Consider the following 25,591-nt stretch of genomic DNA (forward strand, 5'->3'; position numbering starts at 1 on the left):
GCGTTTATGAGTTATTCAATAGGAACTAGTCAGCTTCACCTACTGTCATACATCAAAATACCTGGAATTACTACCGTATTGAGGGTAATAGTAGCTCTAAGGTTCCAGATCATCACTAGGAACACTAGCCCACAATTAACCAGATGGGGGGGGGGGGGGCGGATGCAGTGTAGGCGTCCTCTCCTCCAGCCCCTAACTTTGATATCATTCTGAGGTAGGAGAGAAGGTAGGTGCACCAGGGCTCAGGGCTCTGTCCTTTTTGTTTCCGCCAGGAAAGTTTAATACAACCCCAAAATCTTGTGTATGTTCCATCTATACAACATCTAGGAAGTGCTGAATGGATAGTTAAAGTAACTAGTTAAAAATCTGATCTATTAATCATATATTGCCTGCTCCGCCTCTAGGAGGGGCAAGCAATATATGATTGGCAGATCAGATTTTAAAATACATTTATTGCAGTTATGGATTACTTAATAAAAAAAAATTAGGTTTTATGTTTCATTTGCAAAGGGCTTTTATTATACAACTTTTTATGTGTGGGTGACAGGTCCCCTTTAAAGTTATTTTAAAATGTACTGCACTTGAAAGCAATGTTTGTTTATCCCTTTCAGTTGTCTGGGTCCAACTGTTAAAACAATGTAACAGGAGTCAAGTCTCCTCCAGGTCTTTAAATTAGCTTTAAAGGAACAGTAACACCAAAAAATGAAAGAGCTTTAAAGTAATAAAAATATAATGCACTGTTTCCCTGCACTGGTAAAACTGGTGTGTTTGCTACAGTAACACTACTATAATTTATATAATAAGCTGCTGTGTAGCCACGGGGGCAGCCATTCAAGCTGGAAAAAAGGAGAAAAGGCACAGGTTACATAGCAGATAACAGATAAGTTCAGTAGAATACAATAGTGCTTTATTTGTTATCTGCTATGTGCCTGTGCCTTTTCTCCTTTGAATGGCTGCCCCCATGGCTACATAGCAGCTTATTTATATAAATTATAGTAGACTTTCTGAATTAAACACACAACTTTTACCAGTGCAGGGCAGCAGCACATTATATTTTAGTTACTTTTATACACTTTCATTTTTTGGTGTTACTGTTCCTTTAATCAGCAACATTGTTAAAAGGACATATAAACCCTACTATTATATATATAACTAAGGCACATCTTCCCTACCCACATTTGTACTGTATATATACCCTCCCTTTGCCATGTGGCCATTTTCCCCCTTACACATCTTCAGTGACATTTACATCTGCAATCAGCACTGTAAACTTTATGCAATGAAGAATGCAGGTTTACACAGGCAGAACGTAGTTTCAGAAAAGTTACTGCTTGGATTGCGCCCTGTAAAAGGCTAAAGCGAGGCCAGGCGAGGAGGTTAGGAGAAAAAAACAGTCTCTCCAGCAGAGTGCACAGCTAAAGCTGAGTTTCTATGGAAAGCAACAATGCCATCTCTACATTGGCTGCTAAACTGGAGGGTGTGTAACCTGGGTTGAGAAGAACTGAGCATGCTCAGTTAACCAAGAGCCAAAGTCAGTTCCTGAGGGAGGGGGCCGAGTAGTTTACAGGAGGAGAAGGAATCCGAAGTGATTAAGGGGAAGCTGCAGCCTTACTATTAACCTTTGAACAACAGAAGTGGCTTTTTACCAATTATTTTTTTGTGGGGGGTTTACACAAGGGTACAGAATGTAACAATCAAACAGATACTGCTTTCAACAGCAATTACAGTTAGGGCACATTTATGAACGCAAGAGCCTTCGTATCCCAAAACCACCTGGAAATTCCCAAACTCTTGCGTAGTTTCTTCATCTAAATAGCCTGATTCGTGCAAATTGGGTTCTTCTTTTTTTAGATTGGCACCTAAAACCTTGAAAGCTTTTGATTTTTTGGTCGGGGAAAAGAAAAACCCAATTTGCACGGTCTATTCGTATGGAGGAACCACCCAAGAGTTTGGTAACTCTCACGTGGTTTTGGGATACGAAGGCTTGAGTGTTCATAAATGTTCCTCTTGAAATCTGTAATGAAAGTTGCTTAGAATGAATGAAACCTCATATCATTTCTGGATAACAGGTTTCCAGATAATGGATCCCATACTTGTAGTGATGGGCGAAATGTTTCGACAGGCATGGAATTGCGGCGAATTTCCGCGTTTGGCCATTGGTGGATTGTTTCGCGAAACGGATGAAAAAATTCACCCCGGAAAAATTGTCATCTGCGTCCAAAAGAATAGTCACGCAACAAAAGAATAGCCGTGAGCAACAAAAGAATAGCCGCGCAACAAAAGAATAGCCGCGGTGACAATTATTTTTTGACGCGCAACATTTTCATCGTTTTGCGAATCTTTTGAATGATTCGCAAATTTTTCGGCGAAGTGAAATGGGACAGATTCACTCATCACTACATACTGTTTAGGCAATGTTAAGCTGTTTTTTTTAACACTCTGAAACATAGTTGATATTACAAGTTGGGGATCATAATCAGCCATTCTAATAAACTACAGGGCAATACACTGTAGCAGCATGGGCAAGAGGGTTGCCACAGTGCAGCAGCCCTTAGCAGCACAGCCAGCACTCAACCATAGCTGACGGCTTCATTACAACTCCAAGCAGTGATGCCTCCTTTTGTTACAGACAGGAAAAAGAAATAGCAATATCTTCTGCTTTATTCAATTTTAGAACATCAAGGGCTAAACTCAGCCTGTTTATTCTTACTTCTCTCTCTCTCATCTGTAATGTCTGTCAGTATGGAGACTGATGAAGGCACACGGTATAATCAGAGAACATCACAAGGAGGACTGGGCTTTTCTTTTCCTTCCTTTGACAAGAGATAATATATGAATTAGTCTCTCAGTCTAGTCATGGTTACCAGCCAGACATTATCCTTTATCAGGCTGTATTTAAGCCCTTTGCACTGTGATAGCCTAACCCCTTTGTACAGGCATGGGGAGTGGGTGGTATGATAATGCAAAGATGATACTGGTCCAGACCGCCTTCGGCTCGACGTCTCTCGGAATATGGTGAATAAGCGTGGGCATCTTTGAAGACACACTATACGCTGATAACTGCTGTTCACACTTGAAGCCATTGATGGATTACTGCAAAGAAAATATACACCCTCCGATTCTAAGACATTTGTTTTGAATTATCCTTTATTGACAATAGGGCATTATGGAACAGCAACCTCCCTAACACATGTTCTAAATCTAAAAGTATATAGGTTTTTATTTTAAGATCTCTATTTGCTTTTACCTGCACATAAACGTTTACGTGATTCAACAGGTGGTCATAAGTGGTTACACCAAATCTTTATACTCACAGGGCAGCAAGGAAACTACTATTAAATACTATTTCCTAGTATTTCTCTGAAATGCACCAAATGAATCAGGATGCAGGACGTGCCTCGGATTTTTAAGGACAAAAGCATCTCCCGGTCACAGAATTTGCCCACTTTTCACTTCAAAGTGGGAAATAGTTTTAGGGCAGCTGAGCTAGACAGACCCAGATAAGCAGCAACGTTAATTCAAACCAAGCCCTCCGCCTCACACTCCATTGCATGTCATATGATCCAAATCAAGTGCATATCGGCACAATAAAACATTCTGCGAATGGCATTTCTCTTCTTTCCCTGTTGGCAAATGCGCAGACTGAAGTGTATTTTTTGGAAAGCTGTGAGCTGATGCTGAATATTTATCAGATTTGAAAGATACAGAGCAGCTAGAGGCTGACAGAGGCTGATGGAAATAATCTGTCAGCTTTCTCACCAGACTTGTTCCTTGGCTGTCTCTTTTATACAATGTGTATTATAAACCCAGGTGCCCTTTAATATTGTTGCTCTAGTTCAGGGATCCCCACCCTTTCTTACTCGTGAGCCACAGTCAAATGTAAAAAGACTTGGAGAGCAACACAAGCACCATAAAAGTTCATGGAGGAGCCAAATAAGGGCTGTGATTGGCTATTAGGCAGCCTCTATGCCAGGGGTGGGCAAACTTTTTGGCTCACGGGCCACATTTACTCACCCCCGGGCCAGACCGGGCCAGGGCGGGCCCCCTTCTCTCTTTAATTCCGGCACGCCAATGACACCAAGTCTTGCGTGATGAGACTTGGCGTCGTCGGCGGGCCGGATTAAAAAGGCAAAGGGGCCGGATGTGGCCCGCGGGCCGTAGTTTGCCCACCCCTGCTCTATGCACACTATCAGCTTACAGGGGGCTTTATTTGGTAGTAACTCTTGTTTTTATTCAACCAAAACTTGCCCCCAAGTCAGGAACTCAAAAATAACTACCTGGTTTGGGGGCACTGAGAGCAACATCCAAGGGGTTGGGGAACAACATTTTGCCCCCGAGCCACTGGTTGGGGATCACTGCTCTAGTTAATCTATTAGAATTAAGGAGAGCAAATATTATTTAGAAACCTATAGCTTCTGTACCAGGCATTATTCATGGCATTATGGAATGATTTGTTATTATACAAAGTACACTAGCCATGATGGTGCAGATGAGGAATATACTGTATATACTGTACATATGTATACACCAACCAGGATGTGGTAGCATATAGTGCCTGCCTGCCATGACATGACAGGAACTAGTCCTTATCCTTTCCTCAGAAGAAGGAAAAATAGCAATATAGCACTGGTATAATGTATAATTTCAAGCGGTGATACACAAAGCCTGTGCCCATATCATCTTATGGGCTTATTTATCAATTTTCAAGTATGTGTATTTGAGTTTGTTTCTATATTAAATAAACTGGCACATTGAATGATCGCTTATTTATTAATAAGGGAAACTCATTCTAATTAAAAAAAATCAAGTTTGAGTTTATGAGCTCTAAAAACTCGAAAACTTGAGTTTCAAAATATGGCTTCACCTATGACAACTCCCATTGACTTCTACAGAAACTCACAAGCTTTAAAAAGGCAAATTTTTTCATTCAAGTTTTCAGGTTTTTTGCACTTAATAAATACCAGACATTTGAGTTTTCGAACCATAACTCAAATTCAAGTTTTTTAAGCTAAAAAAAAAAACCTCGAATCAAGAAAATAATCAAACTTGACCACTGATAAATCACCATGTTAGTATCAAGTTCAAAGCATATTGTTTGAAACCCAACACCAAAGGATTCACTTAAACTCAAACTTAAATTCACTCCTTTGCCCCTCCTACTATACAGATGCTTCCAAATTACATTTCCCATAATCCCTTAAACCACACCCATTGAGTGTCCCTCTTTGTTTACCAGCAATCAGTTATTTGGCAGTAATTTTTTCTGGATTGTGGTAGAAAGGCCATGCAAGCAAGAAGAGAAACTATAAGCTCCACACAGTTATCACCCTGGTTGGAATAAAACCCAAGACTACAGCTCTACAACGTATTAACATAGTAAGTTAGGTTGAAAAAAGACACATGTCCATTAAGTTCAACCTTGTATGTCTGTCTATCTATCTGTCCCCTACAAGGGAACCCATTTCACCACAGTGTTACATACATCCAACATAATGGGCTCTCACTGTTGGCTCTCTTCCCACTGCCACCCTATTAATTAGCCCATGATGGACAACCTAATCTTCTGTGTGGCCTCGTTTTATCACTTGAGTTCGTGTGATCTGCTTCACGGTGCACATACTGTCACATTCCTAGTAACTTCTTACTTGCATGTGTTTGGGGGATGGCAATGAACCAAGGCAAATGTGCTCTCTGATTGCTTCTTAATACCCTGTATTTACACCATCCACTGGCTTCAAGACAGATAACTTGCCCGTCTAGTTTTTGGGGTGTTATTTATTTATTTAAACTTGAGTAACCATATTATTGTGCAAATGCAAGGGGTTAAATTATAATTGCAAAAGTTTGTCTGAAATTTTGCCCAATAGTATTTGTTGTAAATGCTCCACTCCAAGATTTATGTTTACTTGAGCGGGATAGACCGATGTAAAGAGAAAAATATAATTGGATGACCCACCATGGAACCTAGACAGGTTTAGAGCTAAATTTCTTTGTACTTCATGGAGGTGATAAGGCCGTATTATGCTTGAGATCCCAAAATAACCCTAGTTTTTAGTAGATTGGCAATATAATAAGGGATGGCTGTTACATTAAACTGTAACTTTCTTCTTCTCCTCTGTAGTTGGCAGTTTAAAGACTTTCTCGACCATGACATACTTGACATCTATATGAATAAACCGCAGCCTTTGAAGATCTTTGGCATAACAAGTGCTAGTATTAAACATCATGCAGTCTAATAGCAGGCATTCAATTCACTTGTGTACATTCTTCAGCTGGTTTCCCACCTTTGTATTCGCTAAACTGTCTGTTACTTTCTGTCAAAATCATTAAACATATGTATTTTTACTGAGAGATAATGGCCAAAACGCACAGTAATTATAGTGCAGCCTATTAACAAGCAATTAGTGTTAAGCAACATTTTTTGGCAGGTTTCACCGCGTAAAATCTTCCATAGACGCCAATGGCTGCAAAAAAAAGAGGTTAAAAAAAAAGTTGGACAGTTGCCATGGGAAACACCAAAGCGTTTGGCAAATTTTTGCCATTTTGCTAATTTTCCGGCAAAGCAAAATGCCAAAGATTCACTGATCACCAAATAAGCAATATTTAATTATACCAAGGGCATTTTCTGGCTAATTGGGTTTTGGCCTTACATTAGCTTTGTACAATACAATATGTTTTCTTCTAACTGCATACACAGAATTATATTGTATGTTAGTCTGATGTAATAGCTTGATGGATTCTACTCTACTAAATGTCCAAAAATAGTATGTGTAGAACCCCACAGCCAGGGCCATTGTAATAAATGGGCAAAAGGGGCAATTGCTCAGGGCCAACCATCAAACCTTTCATCTACTATAACTTTTGAATGAAGCCTCCCCTAGAATTGGTAGATTTATTGGTAGACTTGGTAGACTTATTTAAGGTTTAAGAATGATTTACTTTAATCTTTTATTAGAATAAATGTTCCTTGTTTTTTTTTTAAATTAAAATGCTGCTATACGTATGTGGTTAGGGATTATCTGCTTGCAATAATGTTGGTCCAAGGCATTACCCCTGGATCTCATATACTGTATACTTCACTAACTATTGGCTATTTCTTTATTTCCTGCCTTAATAGATTCACGTTTTCCTGCTTGAGGCTAGTCCTTTTATAAATATCTTGGGGTAGTTGTGAGGAGATCTCTGACCTGGTCCCACTGGTACCTTAAAGCAGCCCTGCCCACAGCAGGAATTTTGAGAGATTTTCCGAAACTGCAGTTGGTCCAGACAGAAAATTCAGTTTGCCATTGCATTTCTGTAATGCATGTTGGAGGTTATCAATCAACTTGGAAGTGACAGATGACACAACTCTCTCCACCGCAACCTTCAGTCAATTAATTGGATCAGCAAAAGCTGAAATGTAATGGGTGTTGGAAAATCCTAAGGCTGATGCCAGAGGAGGCGTAGGGCGGATATTTTCTGCAATCGGAAAAACACTTGCCGAAAATTCCGCCCTACGCCTCCTACTTGTGCCTGCACCCGAATGAATGAGATACACTCGGGTGCAGGCACATGTAGTGGAAATACGCATAAGAACGTGAGAGTTTGAAACACAACAGTTTCAGCAATTTTTCCAATTGCAGAAAATATCCGCCCTACGCCTCATCTGGCATTAGCCTAAAGCTCACTTGCATATTTTGCAACCGCCCTAAATTTGCCTGGTAAGCAGACCTCAAAAAGATATGAAAAAATAGTGGAGTGGATAGGGGTTAGTACAGTATATAACTGAGCAAGTATACGTTTGTCATAGACTGATTGGGTTCTCAAACTGTCACCTTAAGTTCTGCAGATCTTATTCTTCCATGAGAGCTCACAAGACCAGTAGCACATCCCCTGTGCACGTACTGAAGCTGCCAATGTAGATTTTTTTTTTGTCCATCCGGCCCATGCCAATGTAAACCAGACAGTGGATGTTGAAACTCAGATATTCACATTTAGTTAACTGTTCAGCTTAGTAACATAGTAACAGAGCTACCAAACATAACACATGCTTAAGGCAACTCATCCTTCCATCATCTGGGACCAGTCTGTGTTTTTTATTTTCCCCCTGCAGCTTATCTGTTACTATGCGTACATTATTTGTTGAAAGGTACGATATTATTTTAGTGTAATATTGTTGCTAAGATGTGTGGCTCAGCATTTCACGTTTCAAGGTAAAACCGTTAGTCATTTTATTGCCCACACAGAAGCTTTTTCTGCGTTTTGTTATACAGTAAATGCTGCAGTTTATTTTATGACCTGTCTGCTAAGCTAACCTTACATTGCATATCTCTGACCTGTCTGCTAAGTTAACCCTATATTGTTCGGTTTTTCTGGTTTTACTACTGTTATACCAACTGTATAAAAAGGTGACCAATGTGAGTTTCTCTAAAGTTTAATTAAAAAGGAAACAAAATGTTATATGAACATGCATCACCTCCATTCGTACATATGCACAATGGTTGAAAGAAAAATGGTCCTTTACCATCACATTTATTGCTAGAGACCTACACTGGTGTAGTCACCTGACCCACTCATCCACATTTTTGCCCCCATAACCACTACCCAACTTGACCCTCAGGGAGTTCCCCTGCAATTGTATTCATTATCTGCTATATGCCATGTAACCTGATAGTGATTACAGGTATGGGACCCATTATCCAGAATGCTCAGGACCTGGGGTTTTCTGGATAAGGGATCTTTCCGTAATTCGGATCTCCTACCTAAAGTCTGCTAAAAAAAAAACAGTAATTAAACCCAAGAGGATTGTTTTGCCTCCAATAAGGATTAATTATATCTTAGTTGGGATCAAGTACAAGGTACTGTTTTATTATTACAGAGAAAGGGGAATCATTTAACCATTAAATAAACCCAAATAGGACTGTTCTGCCCCAATAAGGGGTAATTATATCTTAGTTGGGATCAAGTACAAGGTACTGTTTTATTATTACAGAGAAAAGGGAATCATTTAACCATTAAATAAACCCAATAGAGCTGTTCTGCCCCCAATAAGGGGTAATTATATCTTAGTTGGGATCAAGTACAGGTACTGTTTTATTATTACAGAGAAAAAGGAAATCTATTTAAAAAATGTGAATTATTTGATTAAAATTGAGTCTATGGCAGATGGCCTTTCCATAGTTCTGAACTTTCTGGATAATGGGTTTCCAGATAAGGGATCCCATACCTGTACTATAATATGGATGTCACTTCAGGAGGCAGATCAGGGTGGAGCAGAATTTATTCTTTTGCTTTGTAATATAGAAGACCCCATACCCCATCCTAGTCTCCATACATGTTTCCTGCAAATCACTGTAACAATCAGAAAACAGTCAGAAATCAGCTGCTTTGTGGCTATTTCACATTTACCCAATCCCAAGCAGGGCTCATTACCATCTGCCTTGGTAGGCAGCTCCATAAACTGTTGTTACAGTAAAGAAATCCTTCCTGTGTCAATGGCAAAATTGTGTTTCCTTCAATCTTGGTGGATGTCCCCTTGTCATCTGCATTGCCGTGTGGAAGAAAGGTTCCATAGGCAGTTTTTGAGGTTGACATTGTATGTACTGATGTTAAAAAATGTACATAACGGAAACATTTGTGAAATGCTTTGAAGTCAATGGGTGTTTTTTTTTTTTTTGTGGAGCAACTTTTTCCATAGTCCACAATATTTTTTTTTTAACCATGCTACTTTTTTTTTGCACCCATTAGAGCCTATGATTTTTTTTTATGTAAATGCTGGTGGAAAATGTTGCTCATTACTAACCCCCTATCATTCATCCCCCTCCCAGGGAGAATGTTTAAATAAAATAAGGGGAAAGCCTTAAGATGAAGGCCAGGGTTTAAAGGGGTATTTTATAGTGATAGGTGAAATAATCCGGCAGGCATGGATTCGCAGCGAATTTCCTTGTTTCGCCATTGGCGGATTTTTTCACAAAATGGGTGTCCCCGGAAAAATTCGCCACACAACAAATAAATTGTTGCCTATGTCACACACATAAAAATATTTTAGACATTTTGCGATTCTTTTCAAAGATTCGCAAATTTTTCTTAGAAGCCAAACATGACAGATTCGCTCATCACTAGTAGTTCACCTTTACATTAACGTTTAATATGATGCAGACATTGATATTCTGAGACAATTTGCAATTGGTCGTCATTTTTTATGTTTTTTCAGTTATTTAGCTTTTTGTTCAGCAGCTCTTTTGGTATTCTAGGAGCTATCTGGTTGCTAGGGTCTTATTTACCCTAGCAACTAGGGAGTGGAACGAGAGATGGGAATATGGATAGGAGAGGGCCTGCACAGAAAGATAAGTAATAAAAAGTAACAATAATAATAACAATGTAGCCTTTACAGAGCAAAAGCAGGGGGTCAGTGACTGCCATTTGAAAGCTGGAAAGAGGCAGAATAGAAAGGCAAATAATTCAAAACTATTAAAAATAAATAATGAAAACCAATGATAACATTAATAGGAGTAGGGCATTCTGTTACCCCCATTCTTAACCCCTTGAGGTTTGTTGTCCAGCTTATAGTTCAAAACAAATTGTTCATTAGTTGCTATTACAACTACAATTTTGCACCAATGCAAAATTGTCTAATCTGAATGTCAACAAAGCATGAATAATTCCAATGCAGTACCTGGAATTGAGCTAGGTCTGATGTATTTATTTTTAATAGATGAAGAGTATCCAAATAAAGGAGATTTAAGAACCTTACATTTGCAGTCTAGGAGCATGAGTAAATCTTTTCAAGAAAACACATATTGGGTATCAACCGTGTCTTTTATTGCCGTAGAGGTCAGTACCTAATAGATGATTATAGCAATGAGTATCACCACATAAAATAGTTTTTGTCTCCTCCCTAATGGGGAAAACATTTTGTTGTATAAAGCGGTAAGCTGATGCTCCAGGTGCATCGACCATGCAGAGATTAGAAATATTTTCTCTTTACTGAAGCAATCTTCATTAAGTGCTGCATACTATTCCAACCCGATGTGTAGCCTTTCCCTTAGGGGAGAAGAATGGAAGTGTTCTGTTTTCATTAAACTGTGACCTGCTAAGGATCATAGAGCTGAGTGCTAGTAGGAAGTTGCCTCGGGGAGATTGGCCTCTCTCCAAAATGCAGACTTGTGACAGAGCGGCAAGACTTATCTTGAGATGCAAAGAGTCTGGAGATATGGCAGCTGTATATCTGATATAATCTTACTGTACAAGAATCTATTGAAGCAAAATCTTGCATTTTCTGGTGTGTCAGTAGTGAGAGTTGTTTTTTATTCACAGTCCAAAAAGAAGCTTTGGGGAACATCTGTCCTAGAAGTTTGCCCTTCCGCAAATATCGCCAAGGCAACTACATTGATAGATTTCAGCAGTTTTTCTGTTGTGTCTGTTTGTGCAGCATGGTTTGAGTGGAATCCGTCTGCTCCCCACATCTGGAGTTGATCAGTGAAATAGCTGGCGAAGGGTGGAGAGAGAGGTCTTATTTAATTAAGCGTACAAAGATAAATCCAGACCCCCTTGGAGCCTAGTGGAGATGGAAGACATCATTGCTATTGCTGTTAATTTCCCTGCCTGTATTACGTCCAGACTTGCTTTATGGTTTAAGACCGGGAAATAGATACACATGTAGCCCAGAGATTGGAATGTATTACAGATGTAATCTAATTTATAGAGGAAAACATTACTTATTGCTGTATTTTAATGTGCATAAACAATTCAAATTCATTTAAAAAACACCACCACAATTGGAGTTTATCGAAAACACATGACAAAATAGATTTAAGAATGTTCTTTGCAGATGAGTTGCTGATTATTTTTCCTTTGAAAAGCACAGTGCGTCTGTGGAAGATGAATGCATGTTTATGGTCTCCTAGGCTTAATAGCAAAATGTGATATTTTTTCCATTTTATTTTGGAGGTACTGAACTGGGGCTGATTTAAGCATGATCCTACATTTGGCTTACCAGACCTTTCACTGGATTCATTTTCAAACTAAAATAAATGATTATTCTTTATAATTATCATTAGTAGATGCATTATTGTTATTATATTATTATTCCAGAGGCGTGGGCTACCTGTTCACATAAGGAAACATGGGAGGTCTAGTCTATGTCCGAATTCCACAAATCAAGAATTAGCTTTCAACAGTCCCCAAATAGTAAATAATAGTAAATTTGTCAATTGTAGCTATGGGCAACTGCACTTGTGCAATTTAGCACTTCATAATTCAGCCCTAGGATTGTGTCACATTGATTGGATCACGAAGGCAGAATAAAACTTACCCAAATGTGCCACCTTCTAGTAAACCATTTGTTTATTATTATTTTATATATCTTTATATATTACAGTATGTGCCGAATCCAGGATTCAGATCAGAATTCATGCCTCTAGCCGAACCAAATCTGAATCCTTATAATCATGTGACTTTTTCCACTGCGCGCAAAGCAAGCTCTTCTCTTTAACCCTTACCTATCCTAATTTGTATATGCACATTAGGATTTGGATTCGGTTTGGTATTTGGCCGAAGCTTTCACAAAGGATTCGGGGATTTGATATTAAAATAGAAATTGTACAAAATCTTTACACAATAAGGGGGGGTCCAGACAGCCGAAGTGCCAAGTTTATGAATGGCAGTGTGCTAGTATCGGGGTTTACCTGGGTTAATGCATACACCTAGATGGGAAGAGAAAATAAAGCAGAGGACTTGGTGCAGAGGAGAAGCAGCCCTCCTGCTCTGATTAAATAGTCTTGTTTGGTGGGGTAGGTAAGATTGCGCTGTTGGCAATTTATATCAGCTGGCATTGAAATGATTATTATTCTTCAAGCCTAAAGAGTTTGTTCTCTGGTTCTTCTCTATATAAAAAAGATCCCCCATCTGTCTATAATGTCCTATTGTAGTTGGAAAGAACCATCCTCTCACAAGTGCCTTTTCTCAATTCCTACCTTGATGGTCTTTTGTTTTTTAATTTTTTTTTTTTTTTTAATTTTTCCATTCCTCTTTACCAATTTAATGGCATGTCTGTGCACCCTTAATAGCTCATTGATATCCTTCTTAAGGCCTGGAGCCCAAAACTGCACTGCATACTCAAGGTGAGGCCTTACCAGGGACCTATAAAGGGGCAAAATTATGTTTCATCCCTTTTTATGCAAGACAGCATTTTATTTGCTTTAGTAGCCACTACACACTACCATTTAGTGTTTAGCTAGCATTTATATTATTTCTACCAAAGTGCATAACTTTGCATTATCACCACTGATCTTCACTTGCCAATTTGCTGCCCAATTCTCCAGTTTAATCAAATCTCTCAGCAAATTGGCAGCATCCTGCATGGAACTAACAGCTTTGAACAATTTAGTATCAGCAAAAACTGAGATAGCACTTACAATGCCCACCTCAAGGTCATTCATAAACACATTCAATGGAAAGGGCCAAGGACAGACCCCTGCAGTACTTCACTAACAACACTGATCCAACTAGAAGATGTTTACTCTTTGTAATCTATCCTTCAACCAGTTCTCTATCTAAGTAGAAATATTATGATCCAGGCTTCTATTCCATACTGTAATCAGGAACCGCCTGTGTTACTACTATTATTATTCCATATGTAAGTTGTTCATACCTAATCCAAATATTCCACACAAGTAGAATCACAGATAGGATACAGTTATTTTGTTTTAGGAGTATCTTTTTCTTGTTGGTTGGTGTTTCTTGTGCAAATCCTCATCAATAATTTTGCACTAAAGTAACAATCTCAAATTTGTCCAGTGCAATGCTGTCTTGGATTTTCCATAAAAGAGCAGCTGAGAGGGAATGTTGGGAGCTGTATTTTAGCAACATTAGGAGGGCAAGTGATTGCTGGTAAAGAGGAGATAATTTTGTCCTCTCTAAGCTATATAGCCAGAACTTTGCAAATACCAGAGTTAATAATTGACTGGCATGTTGCAATGTGTTCTAGCCACACAAGATGCCTGCTGCGGGGAGAGAGGTTTGTGGTGAAGTCAAGAGCAGCCACACAGTAGGTCCTGTATGGAGGAGGAGTGTGACAAGTGAGATGTGGTTTGCAAAGAAAGGCAGAATAGGTTAGATGAGGTGCATTAGAGGTAAACTCCAGAGCTGACTGCAGTGACTAATACAGACAGCTGATGTTGTCGGCAATATCATATTTCAGGCCATAATACTCAGTTTTAGTGAGTAGAGTGCCCCAGGTTTCTTCTGAAGACCAGTTAAAACTAAACAGTTAAAGACACTTTGAAAAAGAAAGGCATTTCTCCTTTTATTTTGTCAAATCACTGGTATTGTTATATAACTGTATTGTTGTATCTAAAGAGTACTAACAAGAGACCTTTGGGTTTATATCCTAACGTAATGTGTTTTCATTTCTTAATGTTATTACAAAACCTGTACAAACTGATCCCAGAGATGGTTATTTCAATTTTGATCATCTCACAAAATCTAAATTGGCACCTAAAGGCTCCTTGCAAAGTAGAGTATGAGGCTAGGAAAGTTCCTCTCGACATACAACATGTTAAATATTAGATAGTCTCTTAGTTAGACGTTCTTTGTGATAGGAAAAGTAGAGGAGTCGATTTAGTATTAACTGCAGAATATATATGATGGAGCCCCTGTGATATGGCTATGAAGAATCTTTTAACTACTGATGGAAATCGGTGTCCTTAACCTTTATAGACAGTAAATCTATCTCTGTCTTTAAATAGCCGGGTTGTCCAACTAGAGACCCACAGGCTGATGTGGCTACCCGCTGCAGGCTCTATAGACTCTTCATGAAATCCTTATTCTAATATAATCCAGCCCTCGGACATGTTGTCTGTCAGATAATCCTCCCAGCACTTGAAAAACTTGGACAGCACAGAACAGTGGTCACGATGAGAATAATAAGATGCTTTATTTTTTCCACAGAACCATAATATTGAGAGTGTTACCAGTTTTAGCAAACCCCTATTTTATACAGCTGGACTGAGCCCAGAAATTCCACATTTCCTAGTGGACTACTGAGCACACAGTACAACTGTGTTTGTACCGCACACTGAGGAACTTTCCAACAGATAAAATGGGTGATAGACCCCAGATTATGTACTTTAATGTCTTCTTATTTCTGTGTTCTGAACATTATTCTTTTTAGGGATGCACTGAATCCAACATTCGGTTCCGGACTCGGCCAAGATTAGCTTAATCTAGCAGTAGTAGGATTGGGGAGCTCAACTCTCTGGTAACATACCCATAAGGTGCCAAACACTGGAAGAACCTCACCTTCCATGGGGGTCAATATCCAACAGCAAAAAGATCCAGTAGCACACTGAAGTTGCAAGCCATGTAAAAAAGTGTTTTATTTGCCCAAGTACATACAAAAAACAAGAGCAACGTTGGGAGGTTTCGGGAGGTACTGAGTATGATATGCTGAACTAGTCCTCTATACGTCTCAGATATGAGTGTTCCAGCTATACACTATGCTAATATCTCACGCAATGATTTTTTCAAAGTGTGAATTTGAATTATGCACATATGTGAACTAAATGTATATTTGTTAACACTTTTCTATATATAAGAATTTTCAAGGACTGATTGTCATTATGCACATACGTGGTTAAATGGACTGATTGCTGCAATTAACCATGTCATCACTGGAGTAGGGGAGGGTTTCTCTATCCCCACCCACTTCACAACCTTTATAACTTGAACACTAATTAGTGCACCATTAGCTTAAGAGAGGGGCCCGAAACGTTGCTCTTGTTTTTTGTATGTACTTGGGCAAATAAAACACGTTTTAACACGGCTTACAACTTCAGTGTGCTACTGGATTTTATTTCTGTAAGATTAGCTTAATCAGCAGGATTCCGAATCCACATGCCTGGCCGAACCCAATCAGAATCCTTAAAATTATACACTGTTTCTCATATAAGTATCCAGCCAAATCTTTTACAAAGGATTCAGGGTTTGGGCAATCCCAAAATAGTGGATTTGGTGCATCCCTAATTCTTTTATATGTACAACAAATATGTAGGTACACACTGTATTTGGGCTTCTTTTATCCACATCCTGCCATATACTGGTATTATATATGGAATACATTGTGTATATATAAATATGTTTTATACTTTTTATACTTTTTTTTCTTTCTTTAATTATTGTAAGAAATCTGTCCTGATCAAATTGTATCTTTAATGATGGTAGGGCTCCACCACTGATCAAACAAAGTAATTTTTAATAATAATTAGTATGGTTAATAATCCATGCCAGGCATGGATTTGCAGTGAATTTCCGCATTTCGTCATTGGCGAATTGTTTTGCGAAATTGTCAAATCGCAACGGAAAAATTTGTGGCGAGTCAAAAAAGTCATGATCACATCAAATTGGACGGAGTTGCATCAAAATAGGTGCGATAGTGACAAATTTTCTTGTTGTTTTGCAAATTTTTTCGGCAAAGCGAAATGGGACAGATTTGCTGTAATAATTAGTGATGAGCGAATCTGTCCCATTTCACTTTGCCGAAAAATTCCCGAAATGACGAACAATTTGCAAAATGCATTGAAGTCAATAGGCAACTTTTTTACGTAGACAATTTGCAACTTTTTTACGTAGACAATTTGCAACTTTTTTACGTAGACAATTTGCAACTTTTTTCCCTCAACAAATTTTTTTACTGCAAATTTTTGTCGCCGTTTCGAGAAAAAAATTGCTGGTGGTGAAATGTAGAATTTCCTTTCTAAACCATTCCTGGTGAATAAATACACTCATCACTTATAATAATATCCTTACCCTTGATGATCTATTTCTAATGTTCCTAGTTGAGTTATACGGTAAATAATACAGATTCTTTGCTGTGGAAAAATTTGTTGTGCATCAAAAAACATTGCGGTCGTGTCAAAAAAAGACATGGGTGACAAATGCGTTTCGCGGATTTTTCACCGTTTCACAAATTTTCCTGACTTTTTGAGTTTTTTGGCGAAGCAAAACGGGACAAATGCACTCATCACTAATAAAGACTCTTTTTGAGAAACATGGTAGTAAGTTATTCCATGCTCATATTGTTCTTCCTGCTCAAATCCTCTTCAAATGCCTATTCTACTTAATAATGTTTACTTTAAATGAGGGTGGGTTTAAGAGTAAGAGACTGGCTGGCCCTGTACATGATAAAGCAGTAGCCACAGATTGTTTGCCAGATATTAGATACACACAGGGACCTATTAATGAGTGATAACAGGCTATCTAGTGTCCCTTTTCCTGTTTTTAGATGAATATTTTGTTTATAGTTCACCTATTAGCATCATTAAGGAAAAACAGCCTTTTTCCCCAAACCCCATAGTACAAACTTGCATATCCTGCCAGCATATGATTTGAAATATTTGCTCTTATAACTGTAAATTGTGCTCCTGTCATAACAGTTGGGTTATTCATTAAGCTGTCATCGCTTTGGCTTTGTGCTCATGATCGTGGTGCACATTGAATTTTTTACTTTCCCCCTTAGGACTATCTCACTCATCGCCATGTGTGGTAACTCTCTTCTAACTGTGCATCTGAGATCTTCATGTCAACATTGGCTGAAAGACCCAAGACTAACTGATGGGCAAATTGAAATTCATGAGGCAGAAATAAGGCAAACAGCCAAGAATGAACATTAGGACCTACTTTCTTAGAATTGATCATGTATTTAATACAGATACAATCAGAGGGATCACTGATCAAAATAGGTTTGTAACCAACGCATTAGTAGGACTTGTAATATGTGTGTATGCCATAGGGGCTGAGCAAAGAATAAATGGTGCCCCCTATGCAGTGTAGTGGTATAACTAAAAATGGCTGGGTCCCCCCTCAAAAAAAAAAAATCTGTGGGTGTCCCAGAACACATTCCCCTGCAGTCTGGGCCCTCCTGTTTACTAGAGATTTCAACAACGGAAAGATTCTATTTCCCACAAATCCAGGTGTCATATTCCCCGCCCACAAATAGAAATGACATTATGGGACATATTTATTATGCTATGTAAAAAAACGTGGACAAAATTCGCCACACATCGCCAGGCTTTGCCGTGTAGAAACGGCGTAAAATCGGCGTAATTTTTTACACATCTTTTTACTCCGTTTTTTGGCGAATTAGTTTTACACAGCATAATAAATACGCCCCTAAGTGCAATGGGGAAATCACAGTGACTTTCCGCTCAGTGGGTTTTACTTTCAGCATTTTCAGTAGTTTTGAATGACAATGCTGTCTTTGTGAAATTGCTCAAAAAAGGGTCTCAAAGCGTTTCGGAATGATAAACGATTTGAAGTAGTATTGCTGGTTTAGGTACTGGCGATTTATATTCTTCTCTATGTGGAGACAAAATGAGCGACTTTTGTCGCTGGAACGCGCTTTTTAGAAATTGCAGCCACTTATCTCTCCAGGGGACAATAGCCTAAGGGTAATGCCCCATGGGGAAATTATCCACCCGTAATAAATCTCTGCTACTGCAAGCAAACAAGTATCCCTGTAAAGCCTGTCCACCAGCATTAAAGGGAATCTGCAGTTTTGGGCGCGGTTGCTTCAAAAAGTGCGGGCTACAAAAAAATATACGCGGCGACAAAAAAAAATCACGCAACAAATGCGTTTTGCAAATTTTTCGTTATTTCACAAATTTTCTTGCCGTTTCGCAAATTTTACAGTATGTCGAAACGGAACGGGACAGATTCGCTCATCACTATCGGTGATATTGCCCATAGCAAGCAATCACATCTTTGCTTTGTTTTCTAACTTTTAGGTTCAAATCTGATTGATGATTGGTTGCTATGGGTAAGTGGAGTGCTGAAGAATTTTGTTTATGTTGGTTGCTATGGGCAACATCAACGATGATGTAACATACTACATAGTTACATAGGGTTGAAAAAAGACCAAAGTCCATCAAGTTCAACCCATCCGAGTAAACCCAGCACACACAAACCTATCCTGACCTATTACTTACAAACACAAACTATATACACAACCACTAATACTAACTGTAGATATTAGTATCACAATAGCCTTGGATATTCTGCTTGTTCAAGAACTCATCCAGGCCCCTCTTATAGGCATTAACAGAGTCTGCCATTACCACATCACTAGGAAGGGCATTCCATAACCTCACTGCCCTCACCGTGAAAAACCCCCTACGCTGCTTCAAATGGAAGCTCCGTTCCTCTAATCTAAAGGGGTGACCTCTGGTGCGCTGATTGTTTTTATGGGAAAAAGAACACCCCCCATCTGCCTATAATCCCCTTGAATGTACTTGTACAGAGTAATCATGTCCCCTCGCAAGCGCCTCTTTTCCAGAGAAAACAACCCCAACCCTGACAATCTCACCTCATAGTTTAACCCTTCCATCCCCTTAACCAGTTTAGTTGCAGTCTCTGCACTCTCTCCAGCTCATTAATATCCTTCTTAAGGACTGGAGCCCAAAACTGCACTGCATACTCAAGGTGAGGCCTTACCAGGGACCTATAAAGGGCAAAATTATGTTCTCATCCCTTGAGTCAATGCCCTTTTTTATACAAGACAGCACTTTATTTGCTTTAGTAGCCACAGAATGACACTGCCTGGAATTAGACAACGTGTTACCTACAAAAACCCCTACATCCTTCTCCATTAAGGAAACCCCCAACACACTACCATTCAGTAGATAGTTCGCGTTTATATTATTTCTACCAAAGTGCATAACTTTGCACTTATCAACATTGAACCTCATTTTCCAGTTTGCTGCCCAGTTTCCCAGTTTTGTCAAATCGCTCTGCAAAGCGGCAGCATCCTGCATGGAACTTATAGTTTTGCACAATTTTGTGTCATCAGCAAAAATAGAAACAGTACTGTCTATGCCCACCTCCAGGTCATTAATAAACAAGTTAAAAAGCAAAGGACCAAGGACTGACCCCTGCGGTACTCCACTAACCACACTGGTCCAATTAGAAAATGTTTGTTTCCAGTGTTTATAAAAACACCCCTAAAAGTTCATGTTGTTTGCCTAGGTAACATCAGGGGTCCTAAATAGGCTTTCTCAGTATATGTGAAGGGCAGCAATAGCCCTTGTGGTAACCCTGGAGATACAGTAGCTACAGGGTTTCCTGGTGTCAATTTACACACCCCCTCTGGATACGGAACAGAGGATGAACCGGCAGTAAAACTATACAGAAAAGCAAGGAATTTATCCTTTAATGAATGGTGTCCTATTTTGCTAGATCCCCACTGTGGTGAGGTCGTAAATGAGCCCTAAAATATTTCAGATCCCCCAAATATAGTGATGAGTGAATCTGTTCCGTTTCGCTTCGCTATTCTTTTGTCGCCCATGGCCTTTTGTCTCGCAGCTATTATTTTGGCGCCCGCGACTATCCTTTTGACATGGGTGACAATTTTTGGACGTGCGGCAAATTTTTCTGCTGCAAATTTTTTAATCCGTTTGGCGAAACGTGGAAATTCACCGCGAATCCATGCCTGGCAAAACATTTCGCCCATCACTACCCAAATATATTTCCTCCTGAATTACATAAACTTCATCATAATTAACTAGGGATGTAATGGATCCAGAATTCGGTTTGGTATTCGACCAGGATTCTGCCTTTTTCGGCAGGGTTCGGCCAAATCCATGGTCCTGGCCGAACCGAATCCGAATTGTACACGGAAGTGGAAAATTTTTCACATTTAACCCTTCCAAATCCTAAATCGGTATTCGCCCAAATGCTTTATAAAGGATTCAGGGGTTCAGCCAAATCCGCAAAAGTGGATTCAGTGCACCCCTACTTGAAACAAAAGTTTTGTCGGTGACAAAGTTCACTAATATTTTTGCTCAGCTCTAATAAGAAACAGCAGGTCTATGAATGGCAAATATTGGAAGGACTGGACTAGGTATTTTCACTTATATTTTACTCTGAATTCCCAGAATTATGAGGTATGTTAGTAACCTTATACCAAAGACACAGGCTGAAATTACTCAGGACCCATCTGTATTGTGTAGGTCTGGGCTTCTGAAATTTTGTAAGGACACCTACTGCTTTCTGAACTCCAACAGACATCGATGTCCTGTTTCTCTCCATCAGTCATCATGATCCGCAGACACAGTTATATAATAGAGAGTTATTGCTAGGCATGAAAAATGGATTCATCCAGATTAGCATAGCAGGCTGCGCAGAGGGAAAGAGCGAAAATATTGTCTCTTTTTTAATCTATTCTTGCTAAAGAAAGACTCGCAAAGTGACTGCTATTCTGTCTGAAATTGGTTGAATGTTTTACCTACTCATCTGAGCACATTTACAGATGGAAATAATATACTGGAAAATCTATTTTTATGGTGTGCAATGGTAAGCCCACCTGTGTCACCCTAATAATGGGTTTGAATATAGAAAATTACAGGTGAAAGTGACAAACACACACAGTCTAAATATAAAACTAGACAAAAAATGAAAACAATCTAAACTAGTTTGATTTACAAGCATGGGTCCCTGCAAATTTAGGCTTTTAAATGAACAGGAGGATTACCCCTCTGGTAAACGCTTGACTTGGGCCAAATACCTGCCCTCCTTTGCCCCAAACTACTGGCCTAGAAATAATAACCAATTACAGCTTGTCCTTCATTGGAATTTATATTGGCCACAGCTTTATTACATAAGCAACATAAGGGTTGATTCAATAAGCATACTGCATGCTTCTTTGCTTTAAAATTGACGCAAAAAAAAAAAAACCGTGCGATTTGCTAAAGTATTATCTCATGCGTTAAGTCGCATTTCGCATGCGTTAATTAGTGCGCATTAATACTAACGCATGATTCACAAACACTTGTGCGAAAATTAACACCTACTTGGGGCAGGCGGTAATTATAGAAACGTACAGTTCATGAGCTTTTGGCAACACAATATGGACTTTGCGGTGGGATTTATTCAACTCTGTGTTGGCCCCAGAGTGATGCAGCCGCCAGTTTGCAGGGAAATGGTCATTTTCAAAAAAAAGTAGTTTTACGAACCATATACCCAAAATAGTCACCTTCTTGAGTCAATTTAACCTGTAACCCAGGCCACAGTTGGGAGAACTGATACAAAGGGTAACAATGGGAGAGCGGGTGGGACTCTGTTTTCTCTCTCCAAAATGGATGCCCTCCTTAACTGCTCCTGCTTCCAATTCCCTAAGCTTCACCCCCAAATGCTAAACAACTAAGCCCCAGATATTAACCCCTGTCTGGCAGTTTGTCCTGCCCAGTTATAAGCCCTTATTCAGCAATTGCTGTATCGGGCTTCCCTTTCCTAAAACTCCTAAACAGAATTATCAGCCCTATACAGAAATATAACTCTCCATCCCCCTATTTTGGCTAATATTTTGGCAATCTACCTGTCAGAACTAGGGATGAGCGAATCTGTCCCGTTTCACCGAAAAATTAGCTACGATTTTTGTAATTTTTGAAGCCCGTTATGTGAAATAATCCGCCAATGGAGAAACAAAGAAATTTGCCGCAAATCCATACCTGCTGAATTATTTCGCCCATCACTAGTCAGAACACACACGGGGCTGATTATGGGCAGAAATACGCATTGGAGCATATCTCATTTGTTCCTTTCTCTTTGCAAACAAGACGCAGGTACGTTTTTTTTCTCGATCTTGACATCTTTTTTCTCACTTGCACACACATTTCCAAAATAAAATGATAAAATGCTAAAAATGCACCTCCTATTGACAAAAGCTGGCAAATTTTTTTCATACTAATTTTTGAGATTTTTTTGTATGTTCTCAAATGGCAGGAAAAACACAATCTTGAATTTTAATCTTTTGGCCCCATAGGGCAAGGTCACACAAGGCATTTTTTTAAAAAAAAAGCAGATTCGAGCGTAAATACGCCAATAAAACCCAGCCTATAGTTTACTTTTCCCAAGATGCATTTCAGATTTTTCTCATTCACTATAATAACGCTATTCTGCATGTTGAACAATGATGCAATACGTTTGTGCATGGGGATTTCCCCTAGTCGTAATGACACGATAAAAGTGATCGGTGAAATATTTTGGCAGGCATGGATTGCGGCGAATTTCCACGTTTCACCATTGGTGGATTATTTCGCAAAATGGGCAACAAAATTCGCTGAGCGACAAAAAACTGATGTGCAACATTTTTTCTCTGATTTTTTGCCGTGAATCAGGACAGTGAAACAGGACACATTCGCTCTTCACTACACTATACACAGGGCCACTTCTCTTTCCCTTGTACTGTCACATGCTAGTGTCACATGATCTGTACAAGTTCCATATCAAAAAAAGCCTTGGAGGAAAACATCTCACTAGCATATTTTTGTTTTTAATGGTTTTTTTTGTGATCCCTATTTCAGGTAGTCCAACCTTCAGTACAGCAAATAAGCAGAGTGAAAACAGTATTCCACAAAAATGCAATGTGGAAGGAAAAACCATGTGGTAATTACAACATATTTGTATCTGTAATTCATGTATTTGGATAAAGGAGAAGGAAAACAAACCATATTGTGGTCAGCTAAGAAAGACAGAATAGATAGTTAGATAAATGTTAGCAGGCCATTTCAAGAACCATTTAGTAGCGATGCACAAAATCAGCTATGTATTTGCAGTGAAATTCTGCATTTCATCATCGGCCATATTCCCACAAAACTGCTGCAATACTTCACTGCTAGGGATGAGCAAAAAAATTTGCCAGAGTTAGATTCGCGGCGAACTTTCGCGTTTTGCCGCGGGCGAAATGTTTCGTGAAACGGCGGCGAAAATTCGGCGTGCGGCTCGTTTCGCCGCGCGGCAGAATTTTGTCGCACGACAAAAAAAAATCTTTGTCACGCGGTTATTTTTGACGCGCGCGGCCTAATTTTGTTACGCACGAGTAATTTTTACCGCGAACGCCCAATTTTAGTCGTGCGTGGGCAATTTTTGACGTGTGCGCCGATTTTTCCGCCGCAACGGAAAACTAGGGCGCACAACTTATTTCGCCGCGCGCAGAAATTACGCAGAGAAATTACGCCGCAACAAAATTTACGCCGCGCGACAGATTAGTTTCGCAAATTTTTTGCCGTTTCGCGAATTTTTTCGCCGTTTCGCGAAAAATTCGGCGAAGCGAAACGGGACAAATTCGCTCATCACTATTCACTGCAAAAACAAGTTGCCACAAACAAAGGTTGTCATGGAAAACACCCACAGACATAATGAGAAAACAACTCTATAGAGTCCAAGGTGTTTTGCAAGGAATTAAAAAAATGGCTTTTCACCATTTTGTGAATTTTACCATGGTTTCGTGAATTTTTGAAACTGGGACAGATTTACTTATTGCCACCATTCAGCTATTATGAGCGAGATCAGACATACAGACAGTTCTTTAGGTGGATAAGGTCTGTTTATTACATACAGTAATGGACTGTGGTCAGGCAGAAGCATAAACAAAACAAAAGAAAACAAAACCCTTGCCACACTCTAACTACTACACAGGGTGCTTTCCATTCTGCTACCGGTTCCCTACTGGGATTTCTGGCTAAACCCAAAAATACAACTCCACAGAGCCACTTTACCTTCAGAGAGTTTGGGGACAAACCAGCAGAACTCCAAGCTGTTCCCCACAGGCACAGACCCCCCCACACCGGGCTCAGGTCTCAGTCAGTCTGGGCCGTCACTCTCTCTGGCTGCTACAGATCTGCCTGATAATTATTCCACAGGTGAGACTTCCTTGGGGAATTAACCCACTCAGGGCCGCTATACATCAGGGAGTAGGAGATGAACCTTGGGGAAATATATCTCTCTTAAAACTCTTTTCCCATTGCCAGTTCACACTATACTGTATATACTAGATTTTATTCAGGTCTTTTATTCAACAAACTCTCATTAGCAAGGACTAAAGTGACAGGCACAGGTATGCCAGCATGGTTTATGAGACCATTAAGGTGCCGTGTCTGGGGCTGCTAAATGGCCCAATACTAATAATAACATTGTAAGAGTGGAGACTTTTTTCTTTGCTATGTCTTCCATTTTCTTTATTCACTCAGCAACAGTTGGTGAGTTTGTGGACTTCCATTTACCTTGCAGGATGTGTAGGTTTTAGTCCCTTTTCACAAACATCCAGAAGTAAGAAAAGTGCTGGGAATCCCTCTGGATTTTCCATTCTAAAACCCAAAAATGTTGTGGGAACTATGGCCCACACTGAGGACGAAGCAAATAGTTGCTCTTAGTATAAAGAGTCAGTACAAGTTTTGTGTGGACAAATTATTGTTATAACAACGCAAAAAACTTGCAAGGCCGTGTAAAAGTCAATGGGAGCTGTTCTAGGTTAAATTTTAACTATTTAATCAATTCAAGTTTGTCAAGGTTTTTAGATTTTTGACCCATTAAAAATGACACCAACAATTTTGAATTTGACTTGAATTTGTCTGGATGCAGAACTAAAACTCACACCAGAAAGTAGAACAAACTCAGGTCGTAACCAATAACATGGTACCCAAGGATCAACACAAAGCAAATTTGGACATGCCGGGGTCAAAACCTAACTGATAGCTGGAACTCACTGACTAATCAAAATAAGCTCTCCACAATACCCCACTTCAACACACGAAAGCTGTTTGCTCAGACAAGGCCTCTAAAA

At 39.4% G+C, this 25,591-nt stretch overlaps 1 long non-coding RNA gene across 1 annotated transcript; it reads right to left on the bottom strand.

Annotated features, from left to right (window-relative positions):
* Positions 1–10,660: 10,660 nt before the first annotated feature.
* LOC116407988 lies at positions 10,661–24,686 on the bottom strand. The gene is made up of 2 exons (XR_004220664.1): positions 24,528–24,686; positions 10,661–11,466 (listed from the first exon to the last, which is right to left on the bottom strand). It is a non-coding gene; the product is annotated as an uncharacterized LOC116407988 (long non-coding RNA).
* Positions 24,687–25,591: the final 905 nt, after the last annotated feature.

Source organism: Xenopus tropicalis, chromosome 10 (genome assembly GCF_000004195.4).
Source record: "Xenopus tropicalis strain Nigerian chromosome 10, UCB_Xtro_10.0, whole genome shotgun sequence".
Classification (NCBI taxonomy): domain Eukaryota; kingdom Metazoa; phylum Chordata; class Amphibia; order Anura; family Pipidae; genus Xenopus; species Xenopus tropicalis.